The sequence below is a fragment of the Bolinopsis microptera genome, chromosome 11, assembly GCF_026151205.1.
Source record: "Bolinopsis microptera isolate Bmic1 chromosome 11, MBARI_Bmic_1.0, whole genome shotgun sequence".
Taxonomy (NCBI): domain Eukaryota; kingdom Metazoa; phylum Ctenophora; class Tentaculata; order Lobata; family Bolinopsidae; genus Bolinopsis; species Bolinopsis microptera.
In genome coordinates, this window is record NC_087082.1 from 93,387 (window position 1) to 113,262 (window position 19,876).

Below are 19,876 nucleotides of genomic sequence, written 5' to 3' on the forward strand. Positions count from 1 at the left end.
GAGGACGTCCTGATAATAACAACTAACTCGGAGCAGAGCGAGAACAACTACAATCCTTTAAACTCCTAAGGGAGGGGGTGTCCCTGACCATCTTTACATAAACCCAGGAAGCTGATACACGGCAGCCACCGACGTCTCCGTATTAGACATTGTGAAGGTGGTGCGGGCACGGCACGTTCTAATGCTTTACTGTAGGTGCTTGTTCAGGTAGTCATATACCTGCGCAGTGAGTTCTGATCAGATCAGGTATCTGTGTATGGAAAAATTGGACGGAGTCAGAAGCATGTATAAGTATCATAGATATTTGCCATACTCGAGAACAGATTTAACACTAAACAAACTATACCTTCTATGTATGATGTGGGGTGGTGGAATGTTTGAACCCATCTGTAGCAATGACGATAGAGAATGGGATTCTGCCAGCTTTTAATCAAGGGGAATAGTACTCTTTAGTCATACGTATTAATCTAAAAAAATGTAGGTACTATCTCGTAACCAGGTTGCACATTATATAATTTATTGCTGGAACTAATCTTTTAAAAAAATAAAAATGAGTCAATATCAAGTGTGCTGCATTCTGCTCAATAAAAAACAACTGTATACCACTATACAGTATACAGTATACTGTATAAACCACACAGTATAGACATACAAACAGTGTATGCACAGCGGTATACACAGTGTATACCACAGTTGTACAATTTATACAGAAGGCCAGAACTTACGCGGGGTACCGGAGCCTTTATCGTAAGTGAACTGGAGCCCCTCCGGCAGCATCTGAATACTCCTAACCAACATGAAATGAGCCACCTCGGGTCCATACCCCTTTTAGAACCACTGTCCCGTGTGATTTCTCTGACAGACTTCTAAATCTTTGTTCAGATCTTGTGGTTGAAAAGTGTCGTCCACAGCATATCTGTAGCTTTCCTCAGATTCTCCACCACTTGCGTCATTAGGCTGGTCGGAAGGGAGGACGTCTATTGCTACACACTTGTCTATTTTATTCAGGGACGTCGCTGTGTAAATACCTTGTGGGATGTTATATTTGTTATCTCTAAATTTTGCACAAAATATCCACGAAAGTTAGCTTGTTGGGTAGAATGTATATTGTATCGTAAGGCAAACTCTAATTCTAAAGTAGCTTGTTGGTAGAATGTATATCGTTATGTAAGGCAAGACTCTAATCCTAAAGTTAGCGTGTTGGTAGAAGGTATATTGTATGTAAGCCAAACTCAAATCTAAAGTTAGCTGTTGGTGAATGTATATTGTTGTAAAGCAAACTCTAATCTAAAGTTAGCTAGTTTGTAGAATGTATAATGTATATTTGTAAGATTAGGCATTAATCTAACCTCGAGGATCCTTGCCGCCTAATCTGTGACAATCAGGTGAGAATTGTTCCGCTTCGCCTCTCACGAACATGCTCCCAAATCAACTATATAATCTGCGAGAGTGTTACCATGATTACTATAGTTCTACAATGGTTCATTAGTGTTACCAATGGTAAACGATAGTCGTTACAATTACAAATTCAGTGATCCAATTTTTTTGTTATCTCAACCCTTATTTTACCTGGACATTCCAACCGCACATTGTTACACAAGTGTGTAACCAGCCAAATTACAGGAAGCCGAAGGAGTTCAATCTATACATTAGGCCAGTGACGGTTAAGGTAGTTGTTACCTACTTTCTTCGCGAGACTTTGCTGCAATGGGGCAGCTCATCATTTAAACCCTCACACCCGATTTCTCGAGTATTTGGTCTGAGTGGAAACCGGGGTGCATGCATAGGACCACTCAGGATTCCTTAGCTTGAGCGTCAACGACGGCTCCACCACACGGCTAGGACAGAGTCGGGGAACTCGAAAACCTCGGTACCTTAGCAATACCAGGCGGATTAACCAACTGAGCCACTGAGCCGTTTAAATTTATTGTTATATGAAGAATAAACCCGATTTAACACGGAGTTTGGGAGAAAGGAAAAAGCCGCGGTTAAATCGGCGGTTTGCCGGTACATAGGTGTTTTGATTGTTCACACTATAATAATATAACAGTACCTATAATGTACCTATAATGTACCTATAATACCTTGGTGTGAGTGTACGCTTGAATTTTAGGTTTTGAGACGTGTAGCCGTGTCAGGCAGATCTTATAGCAAATATATCTCCTGTTTTTAGGAAGCTTTGTTAACAGAGGAACAAAAGAGTAGCAGTTATCCAGCCAGTCATGTACCATCAGTACTGGGGGGCATCTCGTGGTCCAACCTGGAGATGGTGATTTCAGTACTGTATTACGCTGCAGTACGCTACTATTTACTGTAAAATTACACTGAACACGGACCAGCTGACCCCTAGATTACATATTGGACCTAACGGGTTTAAAAAATAAGATTTCAAAGCAGGATGAAGTCACAAGTTCTGAAGCCGATATTAACAATCACAAACTAGGTCCCCAGACATCTGTACATGTAGAGGAATAATGACTGTATGCCCACTGAACATAAATCCCACGGAACCTAGACATTGAGTCTATCTGCAGTCCTCAGCAGAGCAGTGACAGTTCTTTAACAGTTGATTAGTACTTCCCATTATCTCAACCACTGCTAGCAAGCTTTTAAATCTATTAATTTCGATACTTCAGAATAATTTATTGCTAGACTATATTGGAATATTTCTTTTCGTTCTGAATATACAACATGAAGTTTCATGAGAATTAGTTGGCACCATGCTGTGTATTACCATGCTCTTCTATAAAGTCTTTGTCTATGTACTGTTATAAACAGTGATGAAAAGCAAATAAATAAAAAAACAACTTTTATACAGTTAATTCATGAAAAGATGTAAACAAAACTATCTACAGCAAAATTATAAATTTTTACCGGGTCACTTGGTAAAAACTTTAATTGCAAAATCAAAATCAAAAACATAATGAATCTGAATAGCTCATCAAAGAAAGCAAGGGACTATAATCAATAAACAGGGCGGTTACTATAGGTAACTGTGCAGTACACCATGGTAAATTATTTAGTGTAACCATGTTATCTACTATAATCTAGCTGCTATAACGGAATTCGTTCAGGAATGTTTCAATAGTCTGGGCGTTGGTCCGGATTTGACATGTGGAAATGGTGGGGTCCCTCTATAACCTCGTGTTCAAAACCAAATGTCATACTCTTCACTGCTCCAATTAATCATGAATCAAAACCAGTGAAACTAAATTATATCTTGGAAATGATGACGTTGTGTAGCTTAAACACTCGTGAAATTCTTATCGGTAGCTTACCATAATGAAATATTTTAATACCGGCATCTGGCAACATAACTAACTTTAATTACTGGTAGTACTGTTCACACCCTTATCTCTTCAAGGTAACAAACACTGGTTTCTCTAAACGATTTTTATGAACTCAGAGTAATGGTCCTTTGTCAGGTTACATTATACTGCGGGGAGAAGGTTCTGTTAGTTTAATGCTCAACCAATAGACTGACGGATTTAAGGCGGGTATTACTTCAATTACAAGCCAAGCCTCAAAGGTGTTTAGACCTTCTTCACATTCGCCGATTCAAATGAAGCATGTATTGTTATAATTTGACAATTTAGAACACCTAAATAACTTTCATTGATAACTTTCATTAATATTATTATTATTTCTCCAGGTGAAGAAGAATATCACATCTTGGTTTTATTACATTTGGCAGCCTACACAATACGTAAGTGTTTTATGTGAAAGGGTTGTGATTTAAGAATATCAAACGGTGTAGTAATTATTTACATATAATAGGAGAGAAAGGACAGTCTTTTATTGTGACTGAAACTAGCAAATTTGGTTAAAATTACAAACAAAGCAAGTAATTTACTCGTGCGCGCTAAAAGTCACGTGCAGTTTTTATAGTATTGTTCATTACCTACTTATTATAGGGCCTGTCATACAATTAGCAAATCCCGCTGACAGATGGGTTCCGTAATCCAATATTTAGAGTCCTTTATATACTCTCCAGTAATATAGGTTGAGTTATTCAACAATCTTTTAAATATATCCATTTCTCCTATCATGTGCTTGCGAATGTATTTGTAGAACTTATAACTTTATAATGTAGAACTTGATCTCCTGGGATGTGAGAGAAACATCAAACAGGACAGTTGGATGGAAGTGTCCTACGGTACGGCCTGCTACCATTCTTGTACGATGGGGTCAATGTAGGGATCACTTCATGTAGCACTGTGGGACAGAATCAGATACAAGAGACTGAGAGCATATGTGTTGGATTGGAGAAGTTAGATATGCATTGAATTTTAAAACTATCGGATCCAAGGATTTCATCAGGATTTGGGGCGGCTTGAGGCTTAATCAGTCGTCGATAGTGCATTGGCCATGATTTCTTTATGTGGTGGTCTCATAGAGTTAAGGGGGTGGGGGGGGGGGGTGGCAACCATATTAAAGTATATCCCCGGGTCAAAATCGGAAAAAATCCTACATTTTAATATACTTTAATATATACCTACAATTAGTAGATTAGAAGATAAGCCATTTGCTACTTGCTAGTCCCTTGAACTCATACTTCATAAATTTTGGCTCATAAATTGGTCAAGTATCAATATCTTTGAACAAGACTAACTTTACATGAAAGGTAAATCTAATCCATACATTAAATAAAACAAAATTTGTCACATAATGTTTTATAATGTAGGTATATTAAAGTATATTAAAGTATATTAAAGTATATCCCGGGGGTCAAAATTGGAAAAAAAACCTACATTTTAATATACTTTAATATGGTTGCCCCCCCCCCCCTCCCCCCCAGTTAAGACGAAAGGGTCCTCGAAGCTTTGTACAAGTCGGTTATGCGCTGCAACAAAAGCTGATATCGTTCTGCTTTTTTAATATAATTATAACTCGTGCAAGTCCGAAATGGGCCGTGTGCTGCTTCTAGGAAGTACATATGACAATGCATATCAGCACACTGTCTTAGAGACCTGATGAGTACCAAGCGGAAATCATGATTGCCTGGTAAGCAAGTTCACACTCATTCCGAATGGCGGTAGACTATTACAGCTACACTGCAGCTTACACTGAAGTGGGAATCGCGTCACTGATATCCTCCGAGCATAATTACCAGGATAAATCCTGTACCAATCACAGCTTGGTGACCTGGCCTGCCTGCTCAGACGGGGTTTGAACCCCGGTCTTCTGCGTGGGAGGCGAGTGAAATACCACTACACCACTCTTTTTTAAGAGAAGTGAAGTATAATGATCAGAGAGGAATCTTCTTACTCCAAGCACCGCAAGCACTAGTATACATCGGCTGGATCTATCCCTCCCTCCAAACTCCCCACTGAGTGTTGCTTGCTATGCAAACACAGTGTTTGTGTGTACAGTTTTCGGCTGTTTACTTTAGGTTTTACTTAAATTGCACTGTGTCCGACATGTTGAATAGTGTTTTAATTTGATAATCTCACACTTGTTTTCGTAATCCACCACAGCGCATGATTATAATGTAGGCCATAATATGCTGTATAGTGTATATTATATATGTGGTTTATTTTCAGTCTTGGCGTGTTGTTTGTGTAGTTTATTGATGTAGAAGTGCAGTGTAAACTGAGACGTAATTTTTCGTAACTGGTGACAAACAAGAATTGGAACAGACGTATATAGAGTAATTCTTCAAAGATCGTAACACTACGACTAGGGTTATATTAGGACACGTTTTTAATACTAAGCTGGGCGCTGAAATAAATAGATTACAGTGTTTTACTGTCTGTTTTTAACTGTCCTCGACTGCATAACGTAACTTTATAGAGTAAAGGTGAATTTCCTTCAGCATTAAAGGGACTGTAAGTCGATTGATAACCGGAAGTGCGATTGTTTTTTATAAACTTGTCGACACGGATCGACCGGGACCGCTTTTTAGCTTGGCCGGGCTCAGAAATAATCAATAAGCTGGGTCTGGGAATAAGGTCGAAACCGGAAGTATATCCTTCTTATTACCATGCACAGTTTTAGCTATAACAGTCATGTCATAATAATGCGATTACACCTACCTTATTATTCAATCCCACAGGTCAACTCAAAGAGCAGGCTTAAGTCTTCTTTCTTCTTTTCTCCTGGTCTCTCAATCTCAAAACTTCCGGTTCTTAACACTATCAGTCAGTTTTCTGCGTCAGTACTAAAAATTACACGTGACTGACATTTTCTTAGCATATGATAAGGATGATGGGATTTGATTGGTCAATGCTGGGAGCCAGGGAGCTGGTTGGTTGATCACTATGTGTCAGAAAATGTTTCCTTTCTAATACTCACCAGTATCCAGATCTTCCAGCAATTGATTAGAGGCCAGATTTCACATGAAATGTGATGAATTTGATCTTGGCACCAAATGAAGTACTCAGCACACCTACCCCATACTGTACCCGTGGATTCGTCCGGACTCCGGACGAATTACTTTTAAGCAATAACAGATAATGTCTCACGATTAATGTATAACCAAAAGTCTTATTGTGGAATTTATGCATTTCTTATAATGATACTTTCAACTATTTTCAGTTTAGAATTCTACAAGATAAGAAATTTTTCTGAAGCAGTCCTAGGTGGATGGAAATAATTGGGAAGCTTTTAATAGTAGTATCGAAGATTGCCCTCATCTACGTAAGTTCCTAATTTCATAAACGTCTGGAATAATCATTTTCAGAGTCACAAACAAAAGTAATAAAGTTCGATTAAATTTCACAGTTGCTCAAGATTTGAACTCGACGCTGTAAGATGGGACCTCCCTTTAACCACTAAACGCCTAAGAAAAGTACACCAGTGACGCGCACTAAAATTCATTTTAATTCGCGGGACGAGTTAAGACGGGACCGGGGGTCCCGTCTTAAGAATAAGAATTTATCATGTATTTCATATGTGTACATTATTTATTTCCTAGCTTCATTTCTGATTTATTTTCAGAAGTGGAAACCATTGGAAACCGTAATCAGACCCGATACTGCAACTTGTAAAAGTAAGTGTTGGGTAAAGTTCTCCATCTTTCCCTCATCTTCCGATGACTTATACTCCGCAGTGCTCCCTTCCATAATACTTTTGGTATTGGTAGTTGCACTTGAGCGGAGTCCAGATTGTCGGAGCCTTTTTTGGCAAGAGAGTCTGCCTTTTCGTTGCCATCGTAGCCTTTGTGAGCTGGTATCCATCGTAGTAGGACTTGATTGTCCATTGCTAGTTGGTTAACAGTTAAGCTCACTTATAGCCGTGCTGGTGCTTTTAGATTTGACTTTGATGTTGCTCATTGCCATTATTGTCGCCTGGCTATCGCAGTTTATGATTATTTTTCTAGTTTTGGTCCCAGATTCCCGTAATATTTTTGCCGCAGTGCCTACGGCAAAGGTTTCGGCCTGGAAGACGGTTGAGTTTATTCCTAGGTGGTATAACTCCTCACATGTGGGGTTGTCGTTGTCCACAATGTACACTCCTGCTCCAACTTTTTCATTCATTTTGGAGCCGTCTGTGTAACATTGTATATCTGGTTAAAAATAGCTTTCATCTCAAGACTCAGTGGAAGCAATTATTTCTAATATTACGCCCTCGACGAGTAAAGACGGGACCGCGGGCTCCCGTCTTAAGAATAAGAATCTATCTTGTATTTCATATGTGTACATTATTTATTTCCTAGCTTCATTTCAGATTTATTTTCAGAAGTGGAAACCATTGGAAACCGTAATCAGACCCGATACTGCAACTTGTAAAATGAATCTCCTGTTTGCTCTGGATTCAAATGAAAGTGACAATTTTGAATAAAGGGTTTACTACTCACTGACCTTTGTTTCGTGTGATAGAATTAAAGTCGGTCTAAAAACTGACTGTGAATACTATTAACGTTATTTGTAATGAACTTGAAGCCTAAATATTGTTTCAAGAGGGTATTATTGACGTATTCTATTGCGCTACTAAAACTAGAAATTATCGTCACAACATCTCTTTCGTTCTAGCTTCACTCATTTTTTAAAGTAGGTTAATGTGTACATAAAAATTATATTGTATTGTAGATAAGATATTCGGCTATCGGAGTATAAGGTCAAAAAGCAAACAAAACTTTTAACAAAATATGATATTCGCAATTGAACTACTAATCTTTGACGCGTATTTGTTTAAAAAGTTGGTTATGTGCGGAGTCTTTTAATCATATTAACTATAAAATTCTACCAATTTTTATGAATCTTTTACAGTAATGTTTGCCAAATAATTTGCAATCACATTGTATCATTATTAATAACTCAAATAAAAAGTTGTTATTTTCATTCGGCTACAAAACGTTTCCTATCAAAATAAGCAATAAAACGTCCAAAGGAGGTCCCATCTGCGCGTGCCGGGGTGACTTAAGAATATTTCCTCAAGTTTACTTCTAGTTAACTAATTCGTGGTTTAAGCTCTTATTTTATTTATGAAAGGAATGTAAAATAAAACTTATTGTTTCATTGAAAACTTATTGTTTCATCGAAAACTTATTGTTTCATTGAATAATGCTTCTCGCAACCACTTGTAGGTTAACAACCTACCAGGACGCGCGCCGAGTTGGACTCGTCAATATATGGAACAGATATTTTACAAGTATTACCCGTTGAGAATCAACTGCTCGCAATACATTATTGCTTAAAAATTGTTAAATATGCTCGCTATACACTTAACTTTTAGATTCCGCATTTACATGTACATATTAGTTCATAATACCAAATAACAATAATAAATAAATTAAAAGCATGAAGAGGTCCAAAACCAACTCAAGCATGATACCAGATTAGAACCAACATTGAACACATTGTCATCGGAAGCTGCAAGCTTCCGATGACAATGTGTTCAATGTTGTTATTATGCAGTCACCTTCAGGCGGTGTCGACGGATTATGTGAAAAGGCTTTTTGACAGGCTGTGCCCTTACAATAATTAAATTGAACCATTGCCTGTTACGATGTACATATGAGTGTTGGATAATTGAGCCACGCAAGTGCTCGCGCGCACATTTGAACTGATCAATAGGTTTATCAAAAAGCATAATGCAAAGAGCGAGTGAAAGGAAGGAACAAAAATTTGTATTTGATCTCAAGCACATGCAAGCGCGCGTTGTCACGTGGCTTCACATAGCTATGAGTCTAAGCGTACTGCGTAACGCACAGGAGGGGCTAAGTGCAAAGAAACTGCTGCTCACTGCTGGTCACTGCTGCTCACTGCTGCTCACTGCTGATCACTGCTGCTCACTGCTGCTCACTGCTGATCACTGCTGCTCACTGCTGCTATGGGCGCGCGCGACAGCAGCAGTGAGCAGCAGTTAGTAGCAGTGAGCAGCAGTGAGCAGCAGTGAGCAGCAGTTTCTTTGCACTTAGCCCCTCCTGTGAACGCACCTTTGGCGGTTACGCACTACTGCAAGCAAAAGGGGTCTGGTTAAAGCAATCGCGTGACTTAAACACTGCAATATCATTGGTCATCTTTATATTCGATGAGAAATACAAAGTAGAGCGCTTTTTCTATAATCCATGGTGAGTGAATTAGTAAAACCGACATGAGCCTTGGGGAAATTCGAAAAGTAAAATTTAAGCGTTTTGAGCGTCGTATGAAGTTTTACGGGTGATACTCGTAAAATATTTGTTCCGTATATTGTACGGGCGAAATAGTTGGTCGCGCGCAGTACGCCGCGCTTTTGGTGTTGACCATTGGTGGCAGGTACTTTTTGTCCTATTACGTCACGGCGCAGTATTGCACGCACACTACACACTGATAAAGCTTCGCACACTGATAAAGCTTCTCTCAGATCACAGTTTAAGTTAGATCATCGATCAGTTAGTGATTAACAAAGAAAACAAAATATTGAAACAACGGATTATAATATATAATGTTTATTTTTCTAAATCCCGTGCACAGTGTAACATTATGAACTGGAATTGTCATTTTAAATTCTTTGATCGGAGCAACATCTTGAAGATTAACTCAATCTTCAAGTTCAAGCGTTCGGCATAGAGTTTGTTATACGTTGTATGATCCACCGCGCACGAGTGAAGCGACAGTGGGAGTTACCACGTGATACAATGTAAAGTATGGTGGCCGAGGAGGCTCATTAAAAAAAAATAATAAAAAACCATACTCACGTGGCCGAGGAGGCTCATTCGGCCGAGGAGGATTATTTTTTAATGACCCTGCTCGGCCATGGCCGAGGAGTATCAAACAATATGACGGAAAATGAGCCTCCTCGGCTATGGACGAGCAGTATCAAACAATATGACGGAAAAATGAGCCTCCTCGGCCATGGCCGAGCAGTATCAAACAATATGACGGAAATATGGCCGAGCAGTATCAAACAATATGACGGAAAAATGAGTCTCCTGGGCCATGGCCAAGCAGTATATACAGTATCAAAACATCTCGCGCGCAATGCGCATCTTTCGACTCGAATTATAGAACGGACATGTCATTGTCATCATCTTTATACTTGAAATCTCTTTTACAAAATGAAACACAGATGTAAAATAATGAATTTATAAGAGCATTATCCGAGAACCCTTAAACACTGCAATGAAACTCCGCTGAAAAATCCGTTAAGTAGGTGAGAATTTACCTACCATCGGAAAGTTCCAAAATCTGTAGCTTAATCCAAAACGTTTACAATCATACACTCCTTGCACCTTGAGATGGCGTCGAATCTAATGTCTTCTGCCCTGGTTATTATACCATCGAGTAATTGTTCACATGATAACATATTTAACTCTTAAGGAATTGTCTCAAACTTATACTCTACCAAATACATAGATGTAAAAAAAGCACAAGGGAAAAAATTGATAATCAATGTGATAAACAATTCAATAGCCAATCAATCTTAGGTTAGGCCAGATCAAGCAGAGGGTAGTAAATACAGGGACGGATACCTAACAATGAGACAGAGATTGAACAGTGAGACAGAGATTTAACACCGATACGGAGATTGAACGGCGAGACGGAAAATAAACGATGAGACAGATATTGAACACTAGGAGTTGGACGGACATTAAATACAGAGAGAACTATTTAACACGAGATAGAGATTGAAAATTGAAAGACAGATATTAAACACTGCACAGTGAGACGGACAGTCAATAGGCAGGGATACGGAGGGAAACACTGGGACGGTCATCAAACATTGAGGGAGACGGAGAATCGAGAGAGTTAACACTGAGTGACATAAACACTAATGTGCATGATTGTTGAACTACTCAAACTCTATCCCCATTAAAAATATCAGATAACAAATGCTGTCAGTAGCAGATTGAAAAATAACATTGCATTACTTTAAGATTAAAATTATAACCATTCTGAGCTGCGAAAGTAGCATTTGGAATTGAATTTCAATCCTCCAACAAACTTCAGTAAAATACACGATGTCATATGTTTCAAAAGATTGTTATATTTTAATCTACCCTTGCTTATTTAATTAACCTCTTGCTATTTGCTAAAGAGAGAATAGCATTAGCAGATCTAGTTCACGTCTTCAGATTTTCATTCAAGTCTGCGTGATGTAATTCGATGAAGCCACAAATCTCACAGAGCTACAGAATTCAGTGATCGTCTACAACACCAATAAAACCTGAAAAAATGGAAGTTATGATATACATTTTAGAAACTCCATTGCAACATATTGCAATAGATCATCTAATCCGGGGTATAGTATGATGTGAAATTTGAAAAGTATTTAGTATAAAAGCAAATTGTTTATCTTGTTAGGAAAATTTATCAAATAATCATGCGAATTGTGATAGCGTGCTACGACACCGTGATTAATGAATATAGTGTTCTTCGTTTAATCTCAAATCTGGATCCTAATTCTACCAGCTTCACGGAACTCATAAAAGAACTTTCCTCTGCCACTACACGAAGGCCAACGCAGTGAAAGATATCTTTCTTCAAGAAGCACTCTAAAATTTGGATCAGAATAATAAACAATGAACCTTATTATTAGACGGAGATCGTCTACTGATATTTCTCCGGAGTTTGCAGTTCCACGACCGGAGACCATCTACGGTAATTTTGTTAATTCTGTATGAATTAATCTCCGAGAAATTCCCGGAAGCTTCATCTCCGTCTAATACAGTAGACGGAGCCGAAATGGCGGACTGGGGGTCAAGCATACAAAGTGTCATCATAAATTTCAGCTATTGAGTTATTCAAAATTTAAGGATTTAACTGGATCTGGACGAGTCATTTTAAGGACTATCAAAAAATCGTAACCACCATGGTGACCGCCATTTAATTCTACACCTTTTGAACATAATCAATTTTTATGAATCTCAAAAATGGTGGACTGGGGGTCAAGCATACAAAGTGTCATCATAAATTTCAGCTATTGAATTATTTTAAATTTAAGGATTTATCTGGATCTGGACGAGTCATTTTAAGGTCTATCAACAAATCGTTACCACCATGTTGACCGCCATTTAATTCTACACCTTTTGCAAACAATTAATTTTTATGAATCTCAAAAATGGCGGTCTGGGGGTCAAGCATACAAAGTGTCATCATAAATTTCAGCTATTGAGTTATTTCAAATTTAAGGATTTAACTGGATCTAGACGAGTCATTTTAAGGTCTATCAACAAATCGTTACCACCATGTTGACCGCCATTTAATTCTACACCTTTTGAAAACAATTTATTTTTATGAATTTCAAAAATGGCGGTCTGGGGGTCAAGCATACAAAGTGTCATCATAAATTTCAGCTATTGAGTTATTTCAAATTTAAGGATTTAACTGGATCTGGACGAGTCATTTTAAGGTCTATCGATTGATAAAATATTCGACAAATGCACTCCTAATGAAAACAATGTCATGGTCCCTGGCTCTAGTAAATTTTCCGACCTTTCCTCCCCCATCTCAATTATTAAGAGCCGTATCAAAAAGCTGATACTGGAAACCCAGCAATTGACAACACCTGGGCGTGAAATTGAGTGGCTCCCCCTAAATAGCTGGGGCATTGAACCAGCTTAGTTGATCAGCATCCCATCCCTTGCATACAATTAATTACAAAAGCGCTAATTATACCTGTTTCAAAAGCATCCTGTCTGGAAGTTCCCTGACTGCCGTGTGAATCTTTGGATCTATTTTTGGATCTATTTTTATATTGATATGATTTTTATATACCTATATATTCATCACATAATTTCCATGTCTGCCTGAACAAACCTGGCACCATCAAATCTTACCTCTAGAAACCCCAGAACTCAACAAGCCTAGTCTGAATTCAAAACTAGTTGACCAGCTACGTACAGTTTCCTGAACAACTGGAACCTTTTTGGGCCATGCACAAGCCAATAGCATGTATGGTCCTGCAGTGGGGTCTCCTTGTCCTTGGATCTGTGTTTTGATCCGTCTATTCTTAAAATTTTCCATTTGTGTCACTTAGACTCACCTATTAAATGTTAATCGACACCACTGGTCCTAGTTAGATTTAGCCATGGCACGACTACTCAAACGTAACAGCTAAATAGGTGTGACATACTATTATATTCTTATAATTATATCATATGAATTGATTGCACTGCTAATAAATAAAATACTTTGTTTTACTAAAAAAATACTTTGTTTTACTATCAAAAAATCGTTACCACCATGTTGACCGCCATTTAATTCTACACCTTTTGGAAACAATTGATTTTTATGAATCTCAAAAATGGCGGCCTGGGGGTCAAGCATACAAAGTGTCATCATAAATTTCAGCTATTGAGTTATTTCAAATTTAAGGATTTAACTGGCTCTGGACGAGTCATTTTAAGGTCTATCAAAAAATCGTTTGTTGACCGCCATTTAATTCTACACCTTTTGGAAACAATTGATTTTTATGAATCTCAAAAATGGCGGTCTGGGGGTCAAGCATACAAAGTGTCATCATAAATTTCAGCTATTGAGTTATTTCAAATTTAAGGATTTAACTGGATCTAGACGAGTCATTTTAAGGTCTATCAACAAATCGTTACCACCATGTTGACCGCCATTTAATTTTACACCTTTTAAAAACAATCGATTTTTATGAATCTCAAAAATGGCGGTCTGGGGGTCAAGCATACAAAGTGTCATCATAAATTTCAGCTATTGAGTTATTTCAAATTTAAGGATTTAACTGGATCTGGACGAGTCATTTTAAGGACTATCAAAAAATCGTTACCACCATGTTGACCGCCATTTAATTCTACACCTTTTGGAAACAATCGATTTTTATGAATCTCAAAAATGGCGGTCTGGGGGTCAAGCATACAAAGTGTCATCATAAATTTCAGCTATTGAGTTATTTCAAATTTAAGGATTTAACTGGATCTAGACGAGTCATTTTAAGGTCTATCAACAAATCGTTACCACCATGTTGACCGCCATTTAATTCTACACCTTTTGAAAACAATCGATTTTTATGAATCTCAAAAATGGCGGTCTGGGGGTCAAGTATACAAAGTGTCATCATAAATTTCAGCTATTGAGTTATTTCAAATTTAATGATTTAACTGGATCTGGACGAGTCATTTTAAGGTCTATCAACAAATCGTTATCACCATGTTGACCGCCATTTAATTCTACACCTTTAGGAAACAATTGATTTTTATGAATCTCAAAAATGGCGGTCTGGGGGTCAAGCATACAAAGTGTCATCATAAATTTCAGCTATTGAGTTATTTCAAATTTAAGGATTTAACTGGATCTGGACGAGTCATTTTAAAGTCTATCAAAAAATCGTTACCGCCATGTTGACCGCCATTTAATTTTACACCTTTTGGAAACAATTGATTTTTATAAATCTCAAAAATGGCGGTCAAGCATACAAAGTGTCATCATAAATTTCAGCTATTGAGTTATTTTTAAATTTAAGGATTTAACTGGATCTGGACGAGTCATTTTAAGGTCTATCAAAAAATCGTTACCGACGGCACGAGCTACGAAGTAGCGCGCGCCGGGCCAGATCATTAACAATGGTCAACAATTATTGAACTGCGGAAGCTGGTTACCTCAACAATGTTGATATGCATGGTATGACTGAATTGTCAACACGTGATAACAGATAATTAAACGAAAAATAAATGATGAACATGATTTAAAAACTGTAAACCACCAACTGAAGTACAAAGTATTTAGACAAAAACCATCATGTGCCGTTAAGCAGCAGGGTGCGGCTCAACTGGGCCACAGCAAATTGGCGAAAATGGGTTCGAAAAAGCCACTCTTGGCACTGTACTCGAGTCCTTGATCTTTCCGATGGTTCACTGGGCCCTTGGAGCTGCCGTCCTTCAGCTTCTGTCAACTGAAATTACCACTAATCCAAGTTGAGGCAATCAGCCGACGCGCGGCTTTTATGTTTATATATGATATGTTTAATCTGTAATAAAGATCAAAATTCAAATTTGTTTCTCTAAAAATTTGTTTCTCTCTAAAAACAAGAACCCTGTGGCTCACACTTTGAAACACGCCAGTCGATACATTGACGATTTAACCACCCCCAATATCAACAATAAGACTGTCGATATTATTTGCAATGATATTTACCCCGCAGAGTTGAAGATTATAGTTACAAACTCTAGCAATTTATCTACGACTTTTCTTGATTTAGACATTAATATTTTGAACAATCATTTCTACACTAAATTATATGACAAACGACATGACTTCAGTCGTTACTTTTCCTAACCTTCGTTCCAACGTACCTGTTAAACCTTCGTAGGATACAAGGATACAAGGATACAAGGATACAAGGATACAAAAGTGATAATTATTTTATTGAAATAATTTAAGGTTACACAATTCTAGTTATTTACAAATGTGTAGGGATAAAATAGAAATATTTTATAATACTTATTTTGAGGTCCTATAGCATTATGCATTGGCCAGTATTTGAGTGAAAATCTGGGCTCTTATAGTAGGCTGTAAAATGTTCGTTCACAGAGAGAATTGAATGGATCGCTCTTGCTGTGGCAGTACATTTTGTAGGGTCTAGTGTTTTATTTGTAGCGCGATGCACTACTGGGTCGCGCCGCGCATCAAATAATTCTTCTTCGGTAGATCGGCGAAATGCACCACTGTGCATTGACATCGTGAATCAAGTGTTTTATCGGATAGCAAACCGACTAGGTCAACTAAGAGGTCAATACTTTCGGGACTACTACCTCTCGGTCAACGACATATTCGACAACCACCAAATTACCACAATCGTCAACTTCGCAAACCGCACCAAACGCTTAATAGTACCAGAAGAACTAGATCAGACTGGCGTAACTTAGCGCATTAACACAGTACATATGCAGCCTTGCCTAACTGATTTCTAATCTCATCTGGTACCAAAGCGCGGTATTCCCATTCAGATCATTACCACCACCGTCCTCCACAATTCACACTGTTGTCCCCGACAAACTCCCCCACATCCCAGAGGTAGGCAAAGCATCTTAATGCTATCCTCCAGTGGGCTTTCTATGCCCAGCCTCTCTTTAAAAAAATTTTAAAAAAATTTGAAAAAACCGACTAGGTCAGTAATATTTTTGGGATGGAAGTTAAATTTTTCTCTAACTGAGGAGTAGAGTAAACAGTCAGTTAGAACATGAATTTCGTCCTCAATAGGCTTAAGCCCCTTGCTGAAAAAGCAAAAAGTGCACCATCGATGTTTTCTTGGTACTAGGGGGTTTCGTAACGGCCCCTCTCAATGTAAAGATTGTGGCAGCTAATACGAAACCTTGTTAAGCTTTTCCGAGCATCAGGGATCTTAACCACTCCTATAAGTATGTTTCTGGTTCAAAATCATGTTTAATTTGATTGTAGAATTCTAATTTAGGTGAGATTTTCGTATGGAGTATTTGTAGGTGAATTATATAGGATATGCAAATCTTCCTCTGCAGTAGTTACTGAATTTATTCATGATGTTAAATTATTAATTGATAAACTAATTACCCAGAATTTTGAACGGAAAATCTTACATAGATATCTTAAATTATTTATTAATAGTCAGCCAGCGTGTATCCTCAGACACTGGCATAGTTTCAGTTAATGACTTCATGTAATTATAGTGTGTGTGAAGCCCTCTTGTAATTCCTTATGCATGTTACCTTTTGCCTTTCTCCTTTAGCCATAATTTCTTTGATCGTATCGGTACAGTTTTATTTTATTTACTTTCACAGTTTATTGTTAAACTTTCAAGCGGTAAACCAGTTTATTTTCTATATTCTTTCAGACTTTTATTTAAGTCTAGTTAATAGTTATACATTATTATATCATATTTTATTGATCTAAGGTATAGTGTTGCCAGATCCTAGTTCATTTTGTAACGGAGTTTTATACTAACAGGAAACGATGTAACAGAGTCGATATATTTTAATGTTGCCATGGGGTGGCAAGTCCCGGCCATACATCGCAGTCCGGTAGTTTCATTGCGTCCTATTATAAAAACATACGTGATGCGCGAAGAGTCATTAATTTTTGCTGAGCGCGTTACGTTAAAAGTAGAGATGAGGAGAGAAAGAGATGAGGAGAAAGAGGACTCAGCTAGGTAGGTAGATAGGGAAACAAGGATGGGAGAAGGACAGAGAAGGAAATGAGATAAATAGGGGATCGGGAGAGGGAGAGAGAGGGACTGAGAGGAGAGATAGAGGGATGAATTATGGAGATAGAGAGGGAGAGAAGTAGGGAGAGATAGAGGGATGAAAGAGGGAGATAGAGAAGGAGAGGAGGGATTGGGAGAGAGGGGTAGAGAGGGACAGGGTTGGACGGCTAGAGAGACAGGGAAAATGAGGACTCAGCTAGATAGGTAGAAACAAGGACAGCGAGGGAAGAGAGAGGGATAGAGAAACAAGGATGGAGAGAGGGACAGGAGGGGACAGAAGGAGAGAGGTTAGAGAGAGAGGGTGAGAGAGATAGAGAAGGGACAGGGAGAGAGACAGGGAAAATGAGGACTCAGCTAGGTAGGTGAGAGAGAAATAAGGAGAGAGAGAGAGAGAGAGAGAGAGAGAGAGAGAGAGAGAGAGAGAGAGAGAGAGAGAGAGAGAGAGAGAGAGAGAGAGAGAGAGAGAGAGAGAGAGAGAGAGAGAGAGAGAGAGAGAGAGAGAGAGAGAGAGAGAGAGAGAGAGAGAGAGAGTGAGAGAGAGAGAGAGAGAGAGGGAGTGAGAGAGAGAGAGAGAGAGAGAGAGAGAGAGAGAGAGAGAGAGAGAGAGAGAGAGAGAGAGAGAGAGAGAGAGAGAGAGAGAGAGAGAGAGAGAGAGAGAGAGAGAGAAGACTCAGCTAGGTAGAGGAGAGAGAAACAAAGACAGCGAGGAAAGAGAGAGGGAGGGAGATAGGAGGAGAGGGATACAGAAATAAGGATGGAGAGAGGGACAGAGAGGGGACAGAAGGAGAAGACAGATGGAGAGAGGGGAAGAGAGAGAAAGAGATAGAGAGAGGGACAGCATGTATGTGTCAAAATTAAGTGTCAAAATTACCTTCAACCATTTGGTAATCTTCAGCTAGATCGACTATCGACATTTCCTGATCTCCTACAAAGTTATTTTACCAATTCGTACAATACGCGAGAGAAACCTTAGCAGCGAGAATTGACAGAAACGCAGGGAGAAGCACCACGTTGTCATTTGTATTGAGAGCAACACCCACTGTGTGTAGTTTCTAATGTGAGGTGTCACCACTCATCAACAATTGTATTTAAAACAACATTTATTGAACTTTTCGGATTTATTTCAAGGAAGCATTGAACTTTGAGGTAGTAAATAAAATGCATTGTTATTAAAATCTTACTTTCTTAAAAAGGAATTTACATAAACAAATTAACAAATATTTAAGCTCATAAATCTTACTCAAGCGTAGAAAATGACGTAGACTAATCATACATCAGATATTTAAACGTAAAAGGATACAGAGATAAAAATATCAAAAGAATAAAAAATGTTTAATCCTCAATCGTCATAAAACAAAAATTGTCACAAGATTGAAATCTACGGAACAAAAATGTTCCCAAGCCGACAAAAATTGAACTGTCAGCTTCATCTTACTATATATCCTGCTAGTAGGTCTAAATGTCAGCTTCATCTTACTATATATCCTGCTAGTAGGTCTAAATGTCAGCTTCATCTTACTATATATCCTGCTAGTAGGTCTAAATGTCAGCTTCATCTTACTATATATCCTGCTAGTAGGTCTAAATGTCAGCTTCATCTTACTATATATCCTGCTAGTAGGTCTAAATGTCAGCTTCATCTTACTATATATCCTGCTAGTAGGTCTAAATGTCAGCTTCATCTTACTATATATCCTGCTAGTAGGTCTAAATGTCAGCTTCATCTTACTATATATCCTGCTAGTAGGTCTAAATGACAAAACATAACCGGAATCAGTTATATTTATTTGAAATATTGAAATAACAAGTTCCTCGGTAATTACGTCATCTATGGAGTCGCAGAGTGTAGTTGAGTGTGCACTTCAATGTCTACAATTTTTAACCACTCAGGGTCTTTCATTAAGTCATTCAAAACCAAAATCATCTAGGTAACCAATTTGTATCGCTATTCCCAGCCCTACAAGGCGAAATTTTTAAATTATCCTCAGGTGCAGATTAGATTTGGGATTTTCTATCTCGGATTCTAAAAGACTTGATTTTTAGCTTAAAGTAACCGCAATAGCCTTATTTATATAATACAAGTTATGAAGCAATATGAGGTCTCAAGTGCTTAGTTTTGAAGATATTCACGAAAAACTGTTTTTTGGCTCATTGCACCCAAAATACCGGATTATGTATTAATTTTATATCTATATATCAATTTTATTTCTAGCGCTATGAAGATCGTAGAAACGTCTCCACTCTCAGTTATTGTTTCGCAATGAGCACATTTATATAAAACTTATAGATCATTATTAAGGTACCCTACATT

At 38.1% G+C, this 19,876-nt stretch overlaps 1 long non-coding RNA gene across 1 annotated transcript; it reads left to right on the forward strand.

The window, feature by feature from the left end:
• The first annotated feature begins 3,622 nt into the window (after positions 1-3,622).
• Positions 3,623-8,269, forward strand: LOC134823435 (uncharacterized). The gene is made up of 4 exons (XR_010161297.1): positions 3,623-3,706; positions 6,538-6,639; positions 6,940-6,991; positions 7,681-8,269. It is a non-coding gene; the product is annotated as an uncharacterized LOC134823435 (long non-coding RNA).
• Positions 8,270-19,876: the final 11,607 nt, after the last annotated feature.